Source organism: Pinus tabuliformis, chromosome 7 (genome assembly GCF_031772625.1).
Source record: "Pinus tabuliformis cultivar Carrire ecotype Pingquan chromosome 7, CPIR1, whole genome shotgun sequence".
Taxonomy (NCBI): domain Eukaryota; kingdom Viridiplantae; phylum Streptophyta; class Pinopsida; order Pinales; family Pinaceae; genus Pinus; species Pinus tabuliformis.
Window position 1 is genome coordinate 1,416,173,168 of NC_142293.1, and position 25,531 is coordinate 1,416,198,698.

The window sequence follows — 25,531 nt, forward strand, 5'->3', positions numbered from 1 at the left end:
CAGGGCACCTCTCAGCACTTGAATGAACTTCGGACCCTCTGGATAAACCATTTCACCTGAAAAACGACCTCATACTTTAGGGGGCAACTGTTATAGACATTTTTGTGCCTCGCAGCATGGAGCATGAAATGTCAATAATTACAGGGATCCTCAGTCCCTAAACATGTTGTTCTTACCCCTAGAGGAACAAGGTCAGCAAACCACAGCACTTCCTATCAGTTCTCCACCTGAAAACACTCAAAAACAGGCTATTTTTGGATCATGTCAGCTGCTCCACTGAGCATCTGCGCTGAATGTCAACTGCTCCTCCTTGTACCTGTGCTGAAAGTCAAAACCAATGAAGGCTACCTGCGCTGGGCGAGATTGGCCAAGTGGCACAGTCATTCTGCAAGGTGTCAACTGCCCAGGAAGCTTCCAAACTGACACTTGGTTCAAGGAATTCGCCCTATGATGAGTAAGAGGTACTTGATCTCCATGTGGAAGCAAGGATCTCCAAGTGGACTCAAGAACTGAAGTTTAACTGAAGAGGGAAAGGACACAAGGCGGCTTTAGGTCAGTCTCAAGCTGACTCATCCTTTCTCCAAATCTCCTATATATAGAGCTCTTCTATGAGGTCTATGGAGGTTGGAATTTTGTGCAAAGCAAGGAAGTGCTGTTGGTTTACAGTTAGAGCTATTGGGTGATTGCTTTTATAGAGGGGAAGAGGAGATTTCTTGCTGCTGGGGAGGTGCTGCTGGATTGGAGCCATTTATGGTTGTAACCTTCTCAGAACCTTTTTCTTCTATCAATAAAGCTTTGATGTTCTCCTATATACTTGTATTGCAATGATGTATTGTTTTTATCTGTATATTTGATTCATTCTAATCCATGCATCAGTTATGAGTACATGTTTCTTGTAGTTTCCCTCTCTTGTTTTTGCAGGATCTTTGTGTAGCTGGGCCGGCAAAGGGAGCAAGGAGCTGGGAATAAGAGGCAAAGAGAGAAGACAGGATCGACAAAAGCGAAAGACATCGGTTGGTCAATCTTTTCTTCCTTCTCTGTACTTTCATAAAGGAAAAATATCAAAGCTTTACTTTCAGTTGTTGCTAAGGAACTATCACCCTTAGAGTAGGGATAGGGTCATTCCGAGTCGGATACTTTTCCCCACAACAAGAATGTCTTCCTAATGCTATAAAACCATCAACACTCCCTCTCAATGAGGGAGACATTTTTCATCACGCCAATCTTACCTTAGTAGTATAAAAACTCCCCCCCCCAGACATAGGCTTGGTGAGAATGCCAACAATCTATTCATTCATGGATATGTATTGGAGCTTCATTTCTCCCTTCTAGAGCATATCTTGGATGAAGTGATATTTTATCTCATTATGCCTCGACCTATCATGAAATACTAGATTCTTCAAAATATTTACACAAATTTGATTATCATAATATATTAAGGTCTTCTCTATCACCTGATAAAATATCGTTATAAGAAAATTTGGAAGTCACACTGATTCCTGACTTGTGGCACTAGCTGTGATATACTCTTATCTTACTTTATTGAGTGCAAAAGAAGTTTGATTCCTACTAAACACGGATATCATAACTGATCCCAAGTTGAAGTAGCACCTTAAGGTGATAGTTATATCCATTTCACTCCCAACCCATTTAGAATTAACATACCTATATAGCCTCACTTCAACACATGAGACATATCTCAAACCATATCCAACTATACCATGTAGGTACATCAACATGTGCTTCATTTCAACCCAATATACATACTTAGACTCAACCATATACTAGCTCAGGGCATTCACAACAAATAAAATATTTGGCTTGGTGTTAACTATGCACATCAAGGATGTAATCAACTACCTAATCATAGTGGGATCCTCCCAATATGAATTTAAAGCAGAATCACTTAGATTATTTAGATTGGTAAGCATAGGTGTAGCCATAGACTTGAAACCCATCATACCAAATTTCCTCAAGATTTGAGCTATGTTATTCCCTTATCCAAAGAATATCTCCCCAAGTCTCTACCACACCTCTGATTCAAAGGAATAATGCATCAAGCCAAGATGATCCATCTCGAACTACGGAACCAAGTCCCTCTTACATCAAAAATTGAGCCTCTTTTCCCTGGTAAGCAATAGATCATCAACATACACCACCAAGATCAAAGGATCACCATCAACAACCATGAGGTAAAGGTTAGGATCTGCATTACTCTTGGTGAAGCCAAGGCTCGACAAGTTTCCATTATTTAGAATACCATGCCTTGGGTACCTACTTGAGTCTATCCAAATCCTTTTTCAATTTGCAAACATGGAGCTCCTTCCCATTCATCACAAATCCCTAAGGTTTCTCTATGTACACCTCCTTCTCAATCTTAGCATTGAGGAGAATGATCATTACATCCATTTTTTGTAACCTCCAACCCATAGTTGAAGCAAGAGAAGAAATAATCCTAATGGAAGAGTACCTGACAACTAGAGAAAATGTCACCTAATATTCCTCTCCCTCATTCCAGGAGAACCATCTCACCAAAAACCTCACTTTTTAATTCTTGATGTTGTCATATCCTACATGTTTGATCTTATAAATCCACTTCTAATTCAATATTGACTTCCCCTCTAATATCAAAACTATCTCACACACATCCTTCTTCATAATGGACTAATATTCCTCCATCATGTCATCCTTCCAAAGTTGTTGGCTTTCTGCGTACTACTCATAACTAAAAGGCTCGAAATCAATGATGTGGCTCATTAATGGCATATAACTCGAGAAATTTTTTGGTTGTTTTCTATCCCTGAAAGTAGAGTTGGGATATACATGCCTCTCTACATCTTGCAAAGTTTCATGAGGCTAGGTCAGCCTCTTCCTAGTCTCTACAACATCTCTAACAGCTCACTTGCTTTGTTGGCTCTACTGACTCTTCTTGATAGTCCGAAGGATGAAATATAAAAAACCTAGGTTATATTTTCATGTAATAAAGGTAATAAAGGAAAAATAAGGCCAAGGTCATGGGACATGTATTCCAAGTTGAATGCTAAGAAAATCACTATTGCAGGAACCACTTTTGGTATATTTATGGCTATGGAAAATCGAAAAGGCATTGGAAAAGGTAAAGATTTAATAATTGGAATTTATTTATGAAAATAAAGGAAAGTAAAAGAAAAGGAAGGTGAAGAGACACAATTTTTCATGCAAGGGAAATAAGAGGAAATATGAAAGAAAATGAATAAAAAGGAGACATCAATAATAAAAAGGCATAAAAGAAATAGTTCACAATGTTTTTGGTCAGTTTTGGCTTGGATCAGTTTTGAGAGAGAGAGAGGGAGCTCCAAGACGAGAAAGAAAAAAAGCAAGCAAAGAAAAATAAAGGAAAACAAAGTAAGGAAAACGACAAGCAAAGGAAAGTGAAGGAAAGAAAGGAGAAGGTTGGACCAACAACTTCAACAAGAGGATTTTTTAGGTAATAGGTTCCATGTGTGATTTCCTAGCTAAGGTGCGAATGCATAGTACATGAATTTGTTTATTTCTTTCATTTTCCATAATTGGCATGAGTTTTTCCTAGTTTGACAATGGTTTTAGGCTTTCCATGCCATTTTATAGATAACCATGTTGTGATGGGATTCATTCTCAGTTGAGATTTCGATTTCTATAAGGTTTTGGAACCGAGTGAGGTGGCCTCAAGAAAATTCCCAAGGGTTAGGGGTGGAGATGGATTTCTCTAGGAAGCCCTTAAAACTTGGATAGAGATAGTGAAATTTCTCAAGGTATGGTAAAGAAAATGAGATACATCCATTCTTGGTTTGGTTTTGTGATCTTGGGACTAGTTTAGGTGACATCATGGTAGCTTAAGGGTTGAGGTGGTTTAACCTATGCATTCCCTAGTTGTTATGTCTTGGTTTCTCCCATGAGATCCCAATTTCATGCTTGCAATATGGCATGGGGTGATTAGCTAAAATAAATATTTCATTCATCCCTATCTATGATTGTTTGGTATGTGGAAGTCCCTGACTTGTTTGGATTTTGCATAAGTTAATAAGAGCTATTTTCTTATTGTGGTATCTTAGCACCTGTACTTGTTATTGTGTTGATTTAATGGTTTATTTTTTATTGTTAATATTTTGGTTATGTGCTAGTTATAAGTGTGAATCTATGATGTGCTCTAACTATGGCTCTTGTTCATGATTTGATAAGTATTTGAATGGTTCATAAATGTAGGGGATAACAAGTGTTATTGCAACTACTTGAGAGAAAATTAAACCTTCTTCGTGACTCTTAGATGAAGTTCTAAGATTTATAATCAAATATTCATTCATGACCTATAGCTTACATGTCTACCATATGTTTAAAGAAGTGTATTTCATGTTCTAGGCAGTATAGGTGAAGTTATTTCTTCAAGTTTGAATGTTTCACATTGTCATCACTTTAATTATAATTTTGGAAAGCTACATTTAGTTTTTGGTAGTGGTCTGGAGGCTAGCCTAAAAAAGTAGCTCAGATATCATAAACACATGCAAATAACTAGATGATTTGGGTTATAATCACATGGAAGTAGGCTTGTGCATGCGTTTGGGGCCTCATAACCACACTCTTTCATTGTTGTACATGTGGTCGGGTTTAGACTTGTCACAAGGCAGTTCTAGCTTAGAATTTGGTCATCAAAGGTTGTGGACTGAATTTTGGGTGTCTAGTTCTCCTAAGGGGTATAATAAGTTTTTGAATTATAGGCCCCACTTCCATAATTGGAACTTGGATGTCGAGTCATGTCATAGTAGCACCCAGTCTCACATTTACCCTGGTAGCTTGTAAAAGTGGTTAAATGGTGGGTGGGGTGTTACAGAGTGGTACCAGACTGGGTTTCATTCTCTTTGGGTGATATTTGATACCACATATTGGTACCAAAGCTTCCAGCTTCAAACACTTGGACTGGATGGGCAAGATATGATTGTTATGCATGCATGTCAGTTGTATGCATGCATTGTAGTGGCTATAGTTGTTATGTATATAGTCGATGTTACAATTGAGTTATCATGCATGATGTCAATAGGTTGATAAGTTGGTGTTATTATGTGTGTGTGTGTGTGTGTATCATGCTAATTTGGACTTATTTGTGCAGAGAAGATAGCTTCCAGTGAACTTCACTAAGGTATGCTTTTTTATTATGTATATAGTTTATTTTTCTAACATGGTATGTTTGTAGGAAGAAGAATAACATAAATGATGAGCATAATTGTGGATTACATCTCATATGAATCTCCTTATAGATCAGCTGGGAAGTAAGGAGATGACTAGTCTCCTCATATAATATATACACTAAAAAGATTGAAGGAACAATCAAAAGTTGCAATGCAAATAATGACAAGATAATTGAGTCATAGGAAAGGATTTCCAAAGCTGAGGAAAAGAAAGTTGAGGTTAATGCATTGATGCTTTAGAGCTTATTAGATTTGTAGATATGGGTACAACCACTAATCAATCATGGATAAGAGGAAACGAATAATGGGGCATATGGCAGCAAATATCGATCACGATATAGGATGGACAAGCTGACACAATTAGAGGTGGAATATGGTTGGATACACCTGACATGAGAGGTAGTTCTTATGGGTTCTATTCTAGTTCTGGTTTATAGAGACATCATTGTCATCACTACTGGTGAGCCCCAGTATTGTAGCAATAATGCTACAACTCCTGGAACTCCCTTCTTTAATTTTATCAACCCGGTAGTTCGTAACAAACTTGGAAGCGACGGTGCTGTATGCACGAGTACTAGCTCTTGCCGCAGTTGTCACTTGGTCAGCTGGCACAATTCTGCTAGGGGCTTAAGCCAACCTCTATGAGCTCTTAGAAGAAGATTTTTAACTGATGGATGAAAGCTAACTCAAAGGAAGCTAATCTACTTGCGGAAAGAAACTGAAAGCCAAAAAGAAACGCAAACCCTAGAAAACCCTAATTCTACCAGCTAGTCCTACTGATGCAAAGGAGAGAATGCAAACTACGAAAAGAGATGACATTACTTCTATGAAGGTAAAATACATGTGTCTACACTGCCTCTAGCTGAAGAAAACATCTTTTTGTATTTTTTGACTAAGTTATTAGAATTATCATGCATGTGCTTTTAACTGTGCAGGGGTGGATCAAGGAGGAGAAATGCTTGGAAAAGGTTGGGATGGTACAGAGAGGGCCTAAGGGGTCCCTAACACCCTTCTAAAGAGTTTCATAGAGTTTGGTTATCATGAAACCTCATTCGTGAGCTTCTACAGGAAGTCTGCAGGGGTTCTATAGGATGTTTAGGATTTCTACAGGATGTTCTGTGATTTTTCTACAGGATGTTTTAAAATTGGATTTTGGAGGATGGGTGAGTGAGGTAAGGTGCATGAATGGATAGGGAGGTAGGGTAGGGGCCTGAAATGACCTAAGGACTGATGGTTGGAGTGGTGAGAGGGTGTGGAAAGCTGGCTTGACTTAAAGAAGGCTAAGACAATGGAGGAGCAATAAGGTAGGGTTACGTGGGCAGAAAGATAGTTGTGGGACGAGGAACCTAACTAGGAGATGTAGCAGCTGGCCTGGACGAAGCTTGGGTGAATGAGAGAGAGATGGAGATGCCCTGCACATTGTACACTTAACTGAATCGACTAAGTCCTGCACACAATCGAAATCTTAGCTAATCTAGTCTAACTGTCAATGAAACAAATGAACAACAGCTTTATTCATAAAGAGAACCATGTACAGCACTTAAGAAAAGAAGCATTTCAAAAGGCCTGAACGCATGATTAACTCCTACAAATGAAAACATTACACCAAAGATTGCATGGACAAGCAAACTAGTGTTTTTGTTGGGCAGCAAGGTCACCTTTGTCCCAACTCACGATCCCACTAAGGGAGAGGTAAGATCAGAGGTGCTTGAGCCCTTTTTCCAAGGATCCTTTATGCTATTAACCTATCAAATCAATCTGAATATGAAAATCTCCTTTAATCGTCAAAAGAAACCTAAATAATAAAACAAGATTTAGATCTAAATGGCAGATTTTATTCTAAGAATGCAGCAAAGACACATAAAGGTAAACAAAGGAGGTACTGGGCGCTTGAAATGGGCCCAACCCCAAGAGCTACAGCCTCCTAAGAGAGATTTAGAGCTGGTGCAAAGCTGGATTCATCTTTATTGATCAAGAAATGAAGAGTTACATCAAAATTGTCCACAAGGAGAACTTGAAAAATGAGCTGACAACAAAACTAATCTATTGCCTAAAAATCGAACTACAAAATGACTACAACAAGACTATGAAATGACTAACTACCAGCTAACCAAAATGAGGCCCTAAGCCTTCTTATTTATACAAATTGAGGACCCAACACTCCTCCTAAACTTTAGGGACTCGGCTGCCCAAAACTTGTAGTTAATAGCAGTCCTACTTGACTTGCTTGGCTGCCCTTGTGCTAATTTATTTGGTGGCCCTTGAACTCCGAGCTGATGGTGGAGAATTCGAGGTAAGGGCCCATAAATGAAGGGGACACCTTCCTACAAATCCTCTCCCTTGTTCTCCCACGAATTTGGCTGCCAAGTGCTCCTTAAAACCTTCAATTTTGTCTCCAAGTTGACCAAAGAGGCTACACAAAGCACCCATTAGAATTGTTGGCATAATGACTAACCAAATTCACTCTATTAGCATAAATATAATAAAAAACATGCAATAAACTAATGAGAATGGTGGATTAAGTCAAATTAGGACGTTGAATGAGCCCAAATAATTATCCATTTTTGGGGCTCATCATCACCCCCCTACTGAAAGTGTTGCTCATCCTCTGAGCAACCAATCTCTCTCCTCATCTTTGATGGCCCTAGTGGCCTTCTTGTCATGCCAAGATTCTGAAGTGATGTCCTCTTCTTTGTCATGAAACCATGCTTCTTTGCTTCTTCCCACTACTTGCTCCTTTTCCTAAAGAATTCTCAACTTTGGTATGATTGTGCAAGTATATTCAATCTGATGGTAGCAATGGTGGCGTAAGGAGATGAAACCAGTGGAGGATGGAAGAAAAGAGTGGTTGCATGTCTCCTCAACAGTCTTCAAGCTTCAAATCCCTCTCCATAATTGATTCTAGCCTACCCAAAGGCTTCACAGGATGTTTCTGGTAAAAATACAGAACTTCCTGTAGAAAGTCCTGTAGCTAAGTTCTGGCTTCCTATAGGAACAGACAGCACCACTATATCGTGCTTGGTTGTGGGTGATTTTCCTTTTAGCTTGGCTGTGGCTACCTTAGAGGTGCCCTCACTGACGTGGAATTTTTCAGTCCTTTCCATTCTACTCTGTAGTCTTTTCTGCCTGGGTGTTAGTGTGGTTTTGTCCCCCTCTGTTTTGGCAGCTTGGTTTGATGCCAATGTTCCAATCACTGATGTTGTTGGATACATCTACAGGGTTGTCCTTTCTGGGCTTGTCACCAACTTGTCATCATTTTCCTTGCCCCATAGTACAATATACAGTCCTGCTATTACTAGAATTGCTCCCAGCAGACTTCCCAGATAATATTTCACATGAAGGATTAGCTGTTCCAACACTGCAACAATTATGGTTGAAGTTGGATTGAACATTGCAGCAAAGACATGTCCCTTCAGACGGATACAGTAAGTCTGTACAAAGAAGGCAAATGCAAAGCATAATACTCCCTGCATATTATGGGCCAATATGATCAACGACGATGTTAAGGATTTTTGCACATTATTAAAACGAAGATGCGGTGCTCACAGAGTATATGATGCTGAGAAGCTGAATGTCCCACTTTAGCCTCCAAGCAGAGGCCTTTGGCTCAAAAATTAAAGCCACCACAGTGCACTGTAGAGTTCCTTGCAGCATCGTGAGAGTTGTTAATGAAATTTCTGCTGGATATTTCTTAACAACTGGAGCCTCAAAGGTAAGCCATCCAGACCAAAATAAACAGCCGGCAAACAGCATCAATGCTCCAAGCAGCCATGTGTTATGAAGAACCCTATTGAGCCTAATGAGAACATGGCCCTTGTAGAAGGTCATAATCATTGCACTGCCCACACATATAATGGTTCCTACAACTTTGGCTTGGCCATATTTACTCCTGATATCAACTTTCTCCAGTCTAAAAGCTGTGGCCATCCCAAATGTGACAACAGGAACCAGGTTTGACGTTGCAGAAGCAAATGTAGCGGAGGTGTAATCTAGGCCAGCAAAGTAGAAATTCTGAAATAGAGTGGTCTTACCCAGCCAGTGCAAGCACAAAGATCTGCCAGAAGATGGCACAGGTCTTTGCAGGGCGTTGGTTTCTTTCAAGAAAAAAACAAAAGGAGAAATAACTACTGTAGCAACAGCCAGGGTGTAAGCTACGAAAACAAAATGACTCATTCCTTCATCCAGAGCAACTTCTGGCAATGATATTCATGCCGGCCCGGCATACTTGAACTGCAATCTTAGCTAAGAATGTTGCAAATGCAAATTAATCAGCGAATGGTGAGAGCATTTCAAGGATGAGTTCGATTGGCTGTTTATGGAGGCTTCCACTGATGGAGGGTGAGATGGCTAAGTGCACGTTGGTCCCATGCAAGCCATTGGTCCCCACTGTAGTGTAATTATGAACTGTAGTTCTCTGCCTGTATTCACTTCCATCAATTACGTTGGATTTTAAACAACCACCACTACATGTTTTCAATTTTCTTCTTGAGATGGCTGTGCACACGTGTTGATTTCACCCACCGAGCGCTGTTCAGATTTTTTTAATCCCAACCATCTCATTTCTCATGCTATTTACGAATTATATTCATGCAAATAGAGGAACGAGTTTAGTCACGTACCTGCAAGTCGTGTGTGGTTGCTGTGAAGTGCTGAGATCTTTCATTTGCTGCATGCATTTGTTTTTGTGATTGCATGTGGCTTGGCTGCTGATTTTTTTGGTTGTTTTTTTCTTGTGCAGGTGTCCTTTGGCCAGATCTAAGCTCCAGGCATTTGTTTCCACGTTCAAATCTGCACATTCAAGCTGCTACTGCTGAATTTTCACAAGACCAGAACTTGTTTTCGCCATTGCTCCCAAACGGTAAACCGGATCGATCTGAAACTTGTTGAGCACGTTCCTATCATCATTATGCATCTCCCATAGCAAAATGACGATCAATGGATGCACAGATTTCGAGAAAAATGGAAAATGGCTGAATATTTCAGAGATCAATTTCTCGGAAACAGTGCATCAGAATTGGCTGAAACTACTTGGGTAGGCTACTATCACCTATGTGCATCTCCCCATGAAACATGTTTTGAAACGGATGCACGGATATGGAGAAAATGCAAAAATGGCTGATGGTGATGGAGGCTAGTTTCTTGGAAACCGTGCACCGGAATGGCCTGAAACTGCTCGAGCATGTTGCCATCATCCCTATACAATTCCCTATGAAACGGTTTTTCAAATGGATGCATGGTTTTCAAGTTATGGAAGAAAGAAATTATGTTCTAGGTATTTTTGCTTCAAGGCATTTTGCAGTTTTGTTGCATGGTATGAAAAATTGAGCTTGGGTTGTGATGCAGGCATGGAGATGATGGAGGAGGTTGAAAAGTGCAGGAGGACTTCTAAACCCTTGAGGAAGCTACCATGTTCGCCAAACCACCTTTTTGAAATCCATTTCTAGCTTCCTACAATTTCTACAGGAACTTCCTGTAGAAGCACAATGAAGAAGCACAATGAGGTGGAAAAGATGATGGAAAAGGGTGAGGAATTGGAACATGGATGCTTGCAGGCATAACCAATGGATTCCAAGCTTTAGATCCCCTTCCAAAATCGAATCTGGCTCGCTTGAAGGTTCTACACGATGTTTCCTGTAGAAATATAGAACTTCCTGTAGAAGGCACAAAAACTCCTTTGTCTTTGTTTTGAGTGATCCTCCTGACCTGCAATGTCATTGCTGCAACATGAAATTATTCAATGGAAATTAGCTTTATTTTTCTTTTTCTTTTTCTTTTTTTTTTTTTTTTTTTTGAAAAACAACTAGGGCGCCTCATGGAGGTTTTCACCCTAATTGCCTGCCCTGGGCGCCTCCAAGGGAGGTTTTCACCCAGATATCTTATTATCTTTTCTCTTTTTTCCCAACCCATTGACCGCCTCATGGAGGTTTTCAATCAATGAGCCAATCTAAGGCGCCTCCGAGGAGGTTTTCACCTTAGATTTTTATTTTTTCTTCTTATTTTCATTTTTTCATTTTTTTTTTTTTTTTCCTACCCTACCCTACTTGAAAAACAAAATTCCTTTCAAGTATAATAATACTTCCAATGAAGCCATGTGCACATCGAGATTAGAGATAAAATGATGTGGCGGCTTGAAATGCATGCTTTGACAGCTATCCAGATCTCAGAGACCAAATGATTTGACTTTGAAGGGATCAAACATAGCTGATGAAGAGAGTACTGCTGCAACTTAGTGACTGTCTGGAACCATGTCTCAATATAGCTTTGATATCCTTGGTCCTTTTGCTGATCTGGATCATTCTCCATATCTTCTTCTATCATGACCTTCACATCTTCCTCTTTTTGCTGATCTTTCTCTTGAGTACATGGAGGATTTAATGGTAACCATGAGGGATCTTTCTTTATCTCTGCTTCTGATGTCTTCTCTTCATCAAGTAAAGCCAAGAGTTCTTTGATCTCTTTTTTTGAATCTTCTTTTGCCGGATGTGGTCCTTCAATGCTTTCAATATAGTCTTCGCTTTGCAACACTCTTCCTGAGCTATGGTGAAGATCGTTGAGCTCACGAGGAGTCATTTGGACATGTTGTGCCTCAGCATTGTAATGGAGTTGAGCTACTCCAATGTGTGGATTTGGAAATGGTGGTATGGGTAGCTGAGTGGGGGTGTATATTTGAGATGGATGTGGATGGGGTTGTGGTTGCGCAGGCATTTGGGGTTGCCTTGGTGGAGGAGGAGGTGATGGTTGCGGTTGAGCAGGTGGTGGAGGAAAAGAAGTGGGAGTAGTGTTGTACTGGGGCCTCCACACCTGATGAGGTGCATTCCACTAAGGCTGTGGCTGAGCATAAGAGTGAAATGAATGACCAACTGGTTGGGCATAATATGGATCTATGAAGGAACAAGGAGGAGGTGTGAACCAGGAAGGATGAAGAGGGGGACCCCAAGAAGGCATGAAAGTGGCTTGATAGGAGTCATAATAGGTCCCGGATGTCCCTTGTAGTTCCTGTTGATAAGATCTAGGTTCATGTGGCCTCCTTTGGTTCATATAATAGAGTGATTCAGTGGCTCCTTTGGCTCTCTGATATGCAGCTTTGATTCTGGGTAAGGAAGGGCACTGATCCGTAGGATGGTATTCTTCACATACAAAACACACTTCTATGGATTACAATGGACATTCGTTCCTAGGATGCTTTTTAGTGCACCTAGGACAAAAAATGGCCAAAGCCCTCTTGGCTTCTTCTTGCTTCTTTTGGATCCGCAAGGTATCCAGTTGCATGGCAAGAAACTGCCTCATATCACTCTTGAAATCTTCGATCTGATTTTCAAATTCATCTTTGGACAAGGTGCTGCTCCCAACATTTCTGCTTGTAGCCATTTGCTCCAGAGGAATGGTTTCTTCTTCTTCTTCCCTTGAGGTTCTTTAAATATGCCTTTTTGGCCACTTAGGGGTTCTTCTCTCACAGCCATCGAAGAAGAAAGAAGGTTGGCTGTGTGAAGCAGTGGGGGTGTTGTGCAATCATTTTTCTAACTTATCTCTACTCCTACAAGGCATGAAAAGAAATCTTTTTGGTTGATTTTTGTATTTTTCTTCTTGTACCTGCAAAACTAAAATAGATTGAACTGCAACTAACTATCTTGCTGAAATGAAAATGTGGAATTGAAATGAAAGTAGGAAAGGACTAATCTATTTTGCTCAAATGAAATTGTAGGAATGAAATGCCAGGCTACGCTTGCGGAATTGAAATGCTAATCTACGCTTGCATAAATGAAATTGCGGAATTGAAATGCTAATCTATGAAAGCAGGAAATGCTAATCTACTTTTGCATAAACGAAATTGCATAATGGAAATGAAATAAACTACTTAGCAGAAGATAGTAGTGGAAAATAGAAGAAAAGCGGCAATCACAAATACTCTGATGCTTCCCCGGCAACGTCGCCAAAAATATGGTGAGCCCCAGTATTGTAGCAATAATGCTACAACTCCTCGAACTCCCTTCTTTAATTTTATCAACCTGGTAGTTCGTAACAAACTTGGAAGCGACGGTGCTGTATGCACGAGTACTAGCTCTTGCCGCAGCTGTCACTTGGTCTGCTGGCACAAGTCCGCTAGGGGCTTAAGCCAACCTCTATGAGCTCTTAGAAGAAGCTTTTTAACTGATGGATGAAAGCTAACTCAAAGGAAGCTAATCTACTTGCGGAAAGAAACTGAAAGCCAAAAAGAAACGCAAACCCTAGCAAACCCTAATTCTACCAGCTAGTCCTACTGATGCAAAGGAGAGAATGCAAACTACGAAAAGAGATGCCATTACTTCTATGAAGGTAAAATACATGTGTCTACACTGCCTCTAGCTGAAGAAAACATCTTTTTGTATTTTTGACTAAGTTATTAGAATTATCATGCATGTGCTTTTAACTGTGCAGGGGTGGATCAAGGAGGAGAAATGCTTGGAAAAGGTTGGGATGGTACAGAGAGGGCCTAAGGGGTCCCTAAGACCCTTCCAAAGAGTTTCACAGAGTTTGGCTATCAAGAAACCTCATTCGTGAGCTTCTACAGGAAGTCTGCAGGGGTTCTACAGGATGTTTAGGATTTCTACAGGATGTTCTGTGATTTTTCTACAGGATGTTTTAAAATTGGATTTTGGAGGATGGGTGAGTGAGGTAAGGTGCATGAATGGATAGGGAGGTAGGGTAGGAGCCTGAAATGACCTAAGGACTGATGGTTGGAGTGGTGAGAGGGTGTGGAAAGCTGGCTTGACTTAAAGAAGGATAAGGCAATGGAGGAGCAATAAGGTAGGGTTACGTGGGCAGAAAGACAATTGTGAGATGAGGAACCTAACTAGGAGATGTAGCAGCTAGCCTGGACGAAGCTTGGGTGAATGAGAGAGAGATGGAGATGCCCTGCACGGTGTACACTTAACTAAATCGACTAAGTCCTGCACACAATCAAAATCTTAGCTAATCTAGTCTAACTGTCAATGAAACAAATGAACAACAGCTTTATTCATAAAGAGAACCATGTACAACACTTAAGAAAAGAAGCATTTCAAAAGGCCTGAACGCATGATTAACTCCTACAAATGAAAACATTACACCAAAGATTGCATGGACAAGCAAACTAGTGTTTTTGTTGGGCAGCAAGGTCACCTTTGTCCCAACTCACGATCCCACTAAGGGAGAGGTAAGATCAGAGGTGCTTGAGCCCTTTTTCCAAGGATCCTTTATGTTATTAACCTATCAAATCAATATAAATATGAAAATCTACTTTAATCGTCAAAAGCAACCTAAATAACAAAACAAGATTTAGATCTAAATGGCAGATTTTATTCTAAGAATGCAGCAAAGACACATAAAGTTAAACAAAGGAGGTACTGGGCACTTGAGATGGGCCCAACCCTAAGAGCTACAGCCTCCTAAGAGAGATTTAGAGCTGGTGCAAAGCTGGATTCATCTATATTGATCAAGAAATGAAGAGTTACATCAAAACTGTCCACAAGGAGAACTTGAAAACTGAGCTGACAACAAAACTAATCTATTGCCTAAAAATCGAACTACAAAATGACTACAACAAGACTATGAAATGACTAACTACCAGCTAACCAAAATGAGGCCCTAAGCTTTCTTATTTATACAAATTGAGGACCCAACAGTCCTCCTAAACTTTAGGGACTCGGCTGCCCAAAACTTGTAGTTAATAGCAGTCCTACTTGACTTGTTTGGCTGCCCTTGTGCTAATTGATTTGGTGGCCCTTGAACTCTGAGCTGATGGTGGAGAATTCGAGGTAAGGGCCCATAAATGAAGGGGACACCTTCCTACAAATCCTCTCCCTTGTTCTCCCACGAATTTGGCTGCCAAGTGCTCATTAAAACCTTCAATTTTGTCTCCAAGTTGACCAAAGAGGCTACACAAAGCACCCATTAGACTTGTTGGCATAATGACTAACCAAATTCACTCTATTAGCATAAATATAATCAAAAACATGCAGTAAACTAATGAGAATGGTGGATTAAGTCAAATTAGGAGGTTGAATGAGCCCAAATAATTATCCATTTTTGGGTCTCATCAACTACCATCACCCTTATAGGAGGAGTCATAGGGGATACTTGCTAATCAGTTCAATAAATCTTAGCCTCCTACATTTGATGTAGATATGAAGAGATCAAAAGAAGCAGAAGCATGGCTACCTAGGATGAAGAAGTTCTTCAAATTGCATGATGATACAAATAATATGAAATACAAGATAACTATTTTTAGTCTCAAGGGGAAATAAAATATTTGGTGGGAAGACACGAAGCATGTTAGAGGCATCAAGGTAGAAGCATTTGGTTGGCATGAATTTAAAATACTCTTCAAGAAGTACTTTTTTGAGAGATACTATGATGGAAAGGCTAAGGAATTCTATGAGTTAATTATGTGATCTATGAAAAATGAAGAGTATACAACCAAGTTTCTACAATTGTTGAGATATGTTCCTTACCTTAAGAATGAGAAGACAAATGTTCAAAGTTTCATCAATGGTGTTGGTGAAATATTGTAAGAGATAAAGACCCTAGGTTCAACCGCAGGGGCCAACATAAAGGTCCACTATAGTCTAGTGCAACGTCGAAATTTTCAACTTATTCTGAATAAATAAGGTTCCTCACCTGAGGTATGCCAAGAATTGAGTAGGATAAGGACTAGAAATAGACATCAACCGATGTTGTGAAACAATTATCATCGACATCTATTCATGGAATCACATTATCAGACATGAAATAGGTGCAAAGTATGGCTTGCAACACATCCAAAGAGATAGGTAACACTCACATTCATGCATAATAAAATTTTAAAAGGACCATATAAACCAACTCATTCATAAGCTAGAAAATTCCCATAATTTCTTTCCATTGAACATAAAGGATCATTACATCTTGGCACTCCGGTCCTTCAGGTAGAATTAGAAGAATCATCATACAATTTGGCTCAAAAATAGAAGAACTAAGAACAAAATGAATTTCAATAAACCCAATAACAACATCTTGGCATATGATCTTCACCTCCTCTCTACTGTCTTCTCCTTTGATTCTTATAATCTTCACTCACTTGAAGTTCCAATCACTCCCTCAAATACTATGCACTTTCCTCTTTGGAGGATTTTGTAATTTATCTACAACTAATCCATCTCTCCTCAACATCCTCTATGAACACCACTACACTTTCATTTTCCCATGGTTTCCACTTGCCAACTTCAGTGTCTCATAAATCTTTGCATATTTTCTCTCTTTTCCTCTATGGTTTCTTGTGAAGCTACCTTTTAGTTAGACGTGGTCAAAATGTGTCAAAATTATATACCGCAAAATGAAGGACCCAATAGGCCTTGACCACAATCAATTGAATCATCCCCGAGTCAATCCTTGGCTGATGTTGTTGCTTCTTCTTGCTGTTGTGGGGTGCTTACGTGTGTTTCTTCTTGTTGAACTTTTCATTCTCATGTTGAAAGTTCTAGTTCAAATAAAGGATCCAGCTCTGGGATAGATTGGATGTCTTTAGTCTTGAATCTGGTGTATTCAACGATTACCGACTGCCATGAATCCAAAAAAGTATAAAATTTCTCAAGAAATGGCATGGTAAGTTCAGCTATTAGTTGCGCGGGTCAGTTATCATGAGGGAATTCTATTGGATATTCTCTTAAGTGTTGAGAAACCACAAATTTTGAAAATGTTTATGTGTTGGGGGTTTGAGGTCATGGAGAAAAGCCTTGGCGGCTTGAGAGTCGTCCTCAATGACTATCATACTTGGTATAAAAAATGTTGTCGCATGTTTTCTTCCGGCACTTAGAGGTGGTTTGGAATGCGGGTGACACAATGGTTCCCATATAAGATAACCCCACCAACCTTTGGATGTCACTGGCATGTATTAGGTACTCTTAGTCAAGCCATAGGGATCGTGTAACACCCTTCTCCCACATTTACCAAAGTTAATTGGTCTTCTTTGGGTAAACATGTGACACAAAGCTAGTAATATGTGATCCAAATACCCATGTATAATTAAGGAAGTGTAATTGACAAAATCAAAGTAATTTGACATTCCACACATGCTATAGGACCTTCAAGAGCCTACCAACCCTTCCAGGTGACAAAAACCTAAGAAAACTTGAAATTTCATTGATATGGACTCTAAACCGCTCCCATGAAAAGCCATATATGCGACTGACACCTTCCAGTCACTCCCACAACAAGGCATGCCAACGAATGTGAACTTTTTTAGCTAGTTCTGAGCTATTGACCTCGGATCCTGTGCCACTTTTTTAGCGCCAGGACTCAGGCTATTTCCCCAAACTTCATGAAACTCTAAGAAATGATAAATAACAATGGAATAAGTCTACTAATGCAACCATTGGCATGAGTTCATGATCTGACCCCTACTACCCATGACATACATTTTGTCAAACATGTCACAAATATGTAATCTATGGGTCATAACAACATATCAAAGCATAGGAGTCTCATACTTATCTAAGATTCATAAAGAAGCATTGTTTCTCTATCATAATATCTACATTATCATATATTAGGTAATATATTCATTGTACATTAATTTTCAAATCAAAACATGATGAGAGCCACACATCAAGTCTATCATAAAACATACCCATAACTAGCATATAACCAAGAGAAATAAAAACCGTATAAAAACCATAAGAATCATAAGTAAACCAATATATTTACACATGGAATACCTAGGAGAAATATCTCTTATTAATGATTGGATAAGCCAACTAGGTCTGGGACTTCCATGAACCACTCGACCATCAGTTGGTTGAACCAAATCTTTCTTTCAGTAGATCACCCTCATGCCATATTCCAAGCATGAATGCGGGACTCACAACAAAACCAATCCAAGTTTCCTTGGGGTTTATCACACTCCCCTCCAGATCACTAGGACCTATTGTAGCTACTAAAACACCCTCCAAAATTTTGGCTTATACTCAATTTTTAAGCCTTCCTTAGCCTTGCACATTATTGTGACAAACATCGAAACTCATTTCATGTAGTTTCTTGAAGTATTTTGCTCCCCTTTGCAAGTTGGGTAAATTTTCATATTTTCACATGATTGACGACTGCACAATGTGTAGAATCATGTTTTGATGGTTTCAAGGGTCTATTTTTGTGTATATGAGTTATTCTAACCGTGTAAATATTTTTCATACTCATTCGCAATGTTTTAATCACCGTAGCACAAGTGTCATCACAGTCATCGCAAAGTGTATCATATATGTTCCACTTGTCATAAGTGGTCATAAAGTTGTCAGAAGGAGGGAAATGCATTGTTCATGTGTCCTCGATGATCTATGTTGTTGTGTCATCAAGTATTCTAAGTGTGAGATCACAATGAAAGTCATATCATTGTTCACATTATTCTAATCGGTCTTACACCTAGCCATTTATGAGAAGTCTTCTCGACCAAGAAACTTGGCTTCAACCGACCTTCCTGAAGTACACACTACATAGTTTTAGTCATATAGCTATGAAATTTCCCCTTGGCACTATTCAATGTGCAGTTCCTATCTCCCAAGACTATTGCACTGCGCACTTTCAGTGTTGGAACTCTGGCCTTGACCTGCATAATTGTGTAATCCTTCCTCCCAGCCTAGCCTTCACTGTGCATTGCACAAAAAAAGCCTTGGGCTTAGTCCCCAAGTCTCTAAACTACATAGCCCTACAATATCCTAACCTCCCTTGTCTCCCAAAACTTTGCATTATTTCCTCTTACTGCCTATCCCCTCACCTTGTCCCACTGGCTCTCAGAACTACGTAGTTTTTTTCCTCAGTCCTGCCTAAATTGTGCATTACACAATCTTAGGGCTCAAACCTCATTCTTTGTTTCTTGAAATGTAGAGTTGCACAGTCACTCAGCCCTCTCTGCTGGCCCGTCACCTAGTTCTAGCTCAGTTAATGGATCAAAATTCATTATCTTAGACTAGGGGGTGTTTAAACTGATGTAGTCTCATCATCATTTAATTGTAGATGTAGGTACTCTATAATACCATGGAAAGATGATGAAGAAGTAAATAAAGGATAGATCCATGTTGAAAGACACACTTTTAGCTGAACACACATGCCAATCAATCAAGAAAATTTAAGAGACACTAGTTTGTGACCACCATTCAAGACTTGAGATCATTGAAGATTCCTTATCACCAAGCCATGCAAAGATGAAAAGAAAAGCATTCTCAAGAAGACATTTAGCACTCAATAGAGTAGTGGCTTGACATTGCCACATCATCAAGTAGTCCATGTCAGCAATGTCATGTCATGTTATGTCATGAGTGGTCACATGCCACACCTTGTGGCCAAGGATGTAACATATGTTTCATAAATATATTGTAAAGTGAAAGTCCAAAGGACATGTGTGGAATACAACGAGTCATGTAAAGTTGTAAGTCAAACAATCATGAGGGTAGATGAAGAGTCACAAGGAAGGTGAAGCATCACCTTCTCATTTTTATTTATACTCCCTCATTATAAGAGCAAAGGATTTTTCACCTTGGTTCCTCCTGAAAAGCATTAGAGAGATAATCGAGTTCTTTTGGGGGAGCAAGGAGTGGCTCCAATGCTCGACTACTACATCTAGTGATGTTCATTATATACATGTGCCCTGGAAATTTTACTTAATAATAGAAGCCTTCAAGGTCAACACACTATTTATGCATGGATTATGAATATTTGTAAAACTATTCTGTAGATGTTTGTACTTCATGTTTGCTTTCACATGTGCTAATATAGTTGAACTATTTCGATTGTTTTAGTAATTATCTTATTGAGAATGTATTTTAATGGTTTTTATTGTTGTCCCATACTTCTGGAATACTCCGTAGGACATTAGATAAAATTTTCTCATTTATTGGTAGTAATGATTGTCGCATCCTCTATGGACTATTCTATTGGATGTTAGATAAATCCTTCCAATTCATGTGTGTCTCTTCTTGGGTGGTACTACTACCTGTCTCTTAGAGGCTCACTTTCCTCGCTTAGAATAACTTTGACACATTTACAACTAAACACTCACCAGGCACACCTCCTTGCTTTTTCAAGGAACCATTTCATCCCTCTCTCTTCCTAATAGGTAGAGCCAAGGAAATCTTTAAGAGCTTGGAAACTGGGCCTTTATACTGGATGGGACTCCTACACCAAATAGTGTGAGGTCTAATTGGGACTTCATATCCAGGAGATCTCGTGAATGTTGATGAGTCTGTCACTATTAATATTTTTGGTGCTAGAAGGAGGGCATCCAAAATTTTATGGCTCATAACCCCAAAAACCCCAATCTTACTTCCTCTGGTAAAGGTAGTAAAATTCCTAGAAATTACCCTATTGACATTCTTAAAGTTGGTAATTGTTTTGAGCCTAGAACTATGCAACCTTACGAAGTCTCTTATGATCAGATATGAGCCATCTGCCACATCACCCAAAAGTTTTCAAGAACTATTGGATTGATACCCATAATAGAAATTCTTCCATATTTTCCGAAGAAGAACCAAACCACCCCCACTGGGATAGCGGTCTCAAAAGTTGAAAAGTTGGTTCTTTCCACCCTTGAATAGTTAGCAAACTCTAAAGAAAATGTAGAAAAACTAGAAAAACCTCAAACCTTCAATGATGGTGATGGTGATAATGTAGTTCTCTCAGATGATACTTTCCATGAGTTGGGTGGAAAAGAAGAAGAAGAAGAAGAAGATTAGTTAGATTCTGAAGAAGAAGGGTAATAAAATGAAGAAGAAATGGCAGAACAAGAGCTAGATTCGATGTCTTAGTGCCCACTAGCACTACTGGGTGTGCTACACAATATTCCAAGGCATCTGGAAAATCTCCTAACGAAGTACAACCCTGATAAAATATTAAAGGAAGAGGATCATTTAGACAACTTATATGTACATATGCAAACACTTGAGGTATGCTATGATGATGTTGCATGTAGACTTTTTTTGTGTGTCTTAGATGGCAAATAAAATGTATGGTATCATAGTATTACTCTAAATTCTATCTAGAACTCGAGGGGGTTTAAGAAAAATTTCCTCAATAAATTTGTTGATGACAAAACCCCCGCCTTGTTGTTGAAAGAGCTGGGCAATATCAAGATGGAGCACAAGGAAAAAGTGAAAGATTTAAATCAGAGGTTTAACCATATTCTCAATAAGTTCCAAAAAAACACTAAACCTCATGAATCCATCACCATCGATTATTACACTTCTACCTTACCAACTAGCATTACACAGTTTGTAAAGAGAATTACGAAAGAAACTTTAACAGAAAATTGTGAAGAGGAAATCGCTATTGAAAAGGACTTGCATGTGATTGGTGTCATTGTAGATGATGAACCAACAAAAGAATTCAAAGACATGGGTAAAAGGTCTCAAATCTTTGTAAGTAAGGCCAAATAAAAGGAAACTTTTGATCTTGAGAGCTTAACTCGTATTGTTAAGACTCTACCAAATGAGATGGCAGAGCTAAAAAAAAGGTCAAACAAGACCACTGTGAGGAGAAAGACTCCCAAGTTAACCTATTTAGAAGGAATACAAATTTTGGTAGTAGAAGCAACCAGCCAGCTAAGTTTGCACAGATATCGAATGTTGTAATGAATATCAAAAGTATGGGCATAGACCAATACTATTCATATCATAAAAAAATTCATTATGATAAAACATGCCCACAATGAGATCATGCCATGAACATTCTTACTACGCATCTTGTTGATGCAATACTTGCTGATGAGCAAACCGTGCATGTAGAACAAAACCAAGAAGTTTTCACAACCAAAGAGATGCCAAGTGTAGTGAATGTAGTAAACATGTTATATTTCATACTCACATCCCAAAAGAGCATGGATGACAAATAACCTCTGAGTGATGGCCCAACCTAGAAGCAAACCAACTGGTAAAATATGAGAAACGAAGAGTCAAGCACCATACCAGAGTTGAAGTAGAAAATCAAAGATTTTTTTTTAAGAGAGGTCAGTCAACCTGTCAGCTCAGCCCAGAACATAGAGAAATTATGGGAACGTAACTGCAACGAAAAGTGCTTTTGTAAGAAGTAAAAGTAAGACCACCAATTTGGAAGTCATAAACGATGTCACATCCCGAGACAGTTTGGAAATCCTTACTGCTCTAGATTACGACATAGTTGAACAAATGAAGAAGGTTCATGAGAATATCTCAATGTTCAAACTAACAAAGATCACGAGCCAACAGGACATCCTTGTATGTGAACTTGGGCAGTCCACTCCAGGTAATGATTCTTCTTCACCAAATGGATTTGATATGACCTCTAATTCCCTCAAATCAGTGACTATCTCTTTAAAAGTAGATGCAAATACACTCTGCTCTCAATTACTGTTAACTTTTGAAATATTCAATTTCAATGTACACAATTTCTTGTTTGATTTTGGTGCATCGGTAAATGTAATTCCATTATCTGTCGCCAATAAAATCAATGTAAAATGGGAAAAAATAGATGCACAAATCATTCAGTTGGACATGACTCTTGTCCATAGAGTCGTTGAACTCAGAGATGTGATTATCCATTTATCATCTGATGAGAAAGTCCGCCAATGTATCAACATAGTGATTGTGGACATTCCAGAAGAATATGGAGTATTGTTGAGTAGAGATTTGTCCAATAAAAAACAAGGGTACTTTTGTACGGGTTGGTTACATTTATGGAATCCACACAAGGGTAGAAATAGCTAGATCTTAGTGAAATCAGGGAGTTAAACATACGATCACTCCCTTCAATGGACATAATGAACTAGTAGCTTTCACAGAATTTATATTTGGCAATTTCTTCCTAGAAACTCAATTGGGGTGTTATGTTGCATAGCCATCCCCAGTCCCACTAGATACACAATTGGAGCTCCTTGCCACTCCAACTAGTGAAAATTATATTTTTATAGTTAGTAGTAATAATAATAGTACTATTTCAGTTCATAGTCCTGATACATATGTGTTGTAACAGCTACAAACACCCTCCAGAAGTTTGTTGATGCTTCGACTTTGGATCCTCCCGTCTCAACCACAGCAACTCATCTAGCACTAATCTAGGTAATTTTGCTTTGAATGAGACTTATCCTTTCAGTTTGGCTTGTGTTTGCTTACTTAGCTCATTTTCTATCTCACAAGTCGATCTCTTGACTTGGTCCCTTAGTAGTTTTGTGTTTGCCCTAGAAATCTGTGAAATTCTTAAGGGAAATTGGCCTTCTTGTTGGGAGTTCCACAATACTAACCACCAATGAACCTTGAGCTCTATAATGCACAGTGATGAGGGGGTAGCCCAACACTAAGCTCAAAAATTGTGCAACCCTCACTGAGCTCAGAAACTGCACAATGCATTGAGCTAGAAAGTTTCCTAATTCACAAAACTACATTTCCTTCCCTGATAGTGTGCATGGAAAGTTTCCCAGGAAAAGAAAAATAAAAAAAATCATCCCTAAAAATATGGATATATTTTTATTATCCAAAAGGATCCACCTGCGTTATTTTCATAAACATCTGCGAAGTGTCACATTTTCCTAGAATTTAGGCATGCACATCATAAACCCTAACTTGACCAAATCTATTTAATTGATGCCACTAGATATTATTTGCACACTCAGTCTTGGAACTCTAGCATTTTTTAGGAGATCAAGGAGCCTTATGTGCAACCTTTGTCGCTTTTCTGGGTGAGTTTTTATTTTGTCGTCTGTTGCCACTTTTTCTATCTCTTTTTGTTGTTTAGCTTCTGTGAGTGTTATTTGACTTGTTTATGTACATTATTGCTAACATTTTAACTTTCTTCAGCTTTTAGAAGTGTTGTTTGAAGTTATAGATGTACTTTGCCAAGTGTCACATGAGTTTTTCTATTTTTAAACCAACGGTCGTTGTTATGATGACTCTCCTCACATGCTTTGTTTTCCTTAAGTTTAATCAATTGTTTCACATGCATGCATTAAAAATTTGTCATATCTGCACTCAACTTCACACCATATTTTAGATTTTCTTGTCTTTCACAATTCTCTTGGGAAAATCTAGGTCCCCTTACCCATATCTCACTTTGCACAACTTTCTTTGTGCAATCTAGTGCCTCAATCCTCGGGTTTGGCTTTTGGAATTGTGTAGAGAATGGCCTAGGATGGCTTCAACTGCACACTGTGTAGTTCCTAAAGTCAGTCTCCCAGCTTGGCCAATGAGACTAGATAATGTGTATTCTCTCTTGGGCCTTGGACCAGACCAAACTATTCATTGTAGAGTTCCAGTCATTAAGCTCCCACAATAACTACTGGGACTACGTAGTGCATTGTTCCCATAGTTAGTGAGTCAGCCTTGTTAGGAAAAAATGTGCAATCTTTCCCATAAAGTGTTTGACTTGTTGCTTGAACTTTCCTTGAAATTATTTTGTTTTTTAGCTGACATTTGTTTACCATGAGTGTTTTATGAGTGTTTTATAGTTGTTGAGAATCTCTCCAGCAGTCTCAGTTAACATGGCATCCAAGAGAGTTGCATCAAAGGAAACCACCAAGAGTAGTAGTGGGGAAGCAATTGAGCAAACATTAGTTGATTTACCATTGTATGCAGATACTCAGTTGTTTATTGAGAAGGGACAACACTGGCATGCAAGCAGATCAAACACACCTTTTCACAAGACTTTAAGGAAGAATTAGAAGATGAACATGTTTATCATAGCATTTGACAGTCAAGGTTATACAAGGTTGAATGTAGGTATCCCACCTTCCCATGTGTGGACTCATCAGCTAGATTATCTCACATATGAATGAAAAAAATATGACAATGAGAAGTGCCAGCTGGAGGAAGCTTTCTGCCTTTAGGGAAGAGGACTTTCAACATATGTATCACTTTCCTGAGATGGTGGAGCGCATGGACTCACATTTCTATGCCACCCATAGCTCTGTGAACACAAGATACATTTTCAATCACTGGGTGAAAGAGTTGTCAAAGTTTAGAAAGACACCCACCAATGATTACAAGACAAAGTCCCTCAGGAAGGCTTACCATTATTGATCATCTTTAATTGCACAATATATGGTCAAGGGAGCACAAAGACCTTCCCTGAAGGGTGGGTAGTCTTACCAGACCATTTGGTAAATTATGGGAGGCCATTCAACTGGTTAGATCTGTTGGCTCATTAATTGAAGTACCTTGTGGCTGAGACTCAGAATCTACCTAAGAATGAGCAAGAAAGGTTTTATATGCCTTCATACTTACTGCATTCAATTTGTACACAATAGTAGTTCCCTGGCATGAGTTGGACTTAGAAAACTTAAGATACTACCGTAAACATCTATTGAAATTTTCTTTCCGACAACTATTGAG

The 25,531-nt window shown here is 39.0% G+C and overlaps 1 pseudogene; it reads right to left on the minus strand.

Annotated features, from left to right (window-relative positions):
• Positions 1–8,410: 8,410 nt before the first annotated feature.
• Positions 8,411–9,371, minus strand: LOC149252959 (WAT1-related protein At5g07050 pseudogene; annotated as a pseudogene).
• Between the last annotated feature and the right edge of the window lie 16,160 nt (positions 9,372–25,531).